The following is a 385-nucleotide window of genomic DNA, read 5'->3' as shown; positions in this document are numbered from 1 at the left end:
GACGCTCTTGGAGTTGGGATATCAACTCCTGTCCTCCCAAAGAGCATCACTTAAAGAAGAATACTTGTTAAAAGAAGTTAAATAAACTTGCATAGGAATAAAGCAGGTAGAAAAATCTGACCAACCTCCAATATCCTAGACAGCCATGTCCCCACAATAGTACTGAGGTAAGAAGAGAACAAGAATGGTACATAAACTTAGCCTGAATCAGAGAAAGAGACAATAATCTGAGTCCTAGTCCTCATCTGAGACAAATAAATGGTAAAGTGACAATTCCGGTACAATGCACAAATCTGAAATTGGTTGAGTACGCTGGACCATCTCGTACCACTCTCAACATCACTCCCCTATTAAAAACATAACAAACATCTGCGCTTCCTGCAAC

General features: G+C 40.0%; 1 protein-coding gene across 3 annotated transcripts in view; it reads right to left on the bottom strand.

Moving 5' to 3' along the window:
* Window positions 1–385, bottom strand: part of ACACA (acetyl-CoA carboxylase alpha) — a 134288-nt gene that overhangs the window by 102124 nt on the left and 31779 nt on the right. The window lies entirely within an intron of this gene.

Source organism: Charadrius vociferus, unplaced genomic scaffold (assembly GCF_000708025.1).
Source record: "Charadrius vociferus isolate BGI_N301 unplaced genomic scaffold, ASM70802v2 scaffold323, whole genome shotgun sequence".
Classification (NCBI taxonomy): domain Eukaryota; kingdom Metazoa; phylum Chordata; class Aves; order Charadriiformes; family Charadriidae; genus Charadrius; species Charadrius vociferus.
Note: the sequence above shows the minus strand (reverse complement) of the source record. Positions and strands in the feature narration are given on the sequence as shown.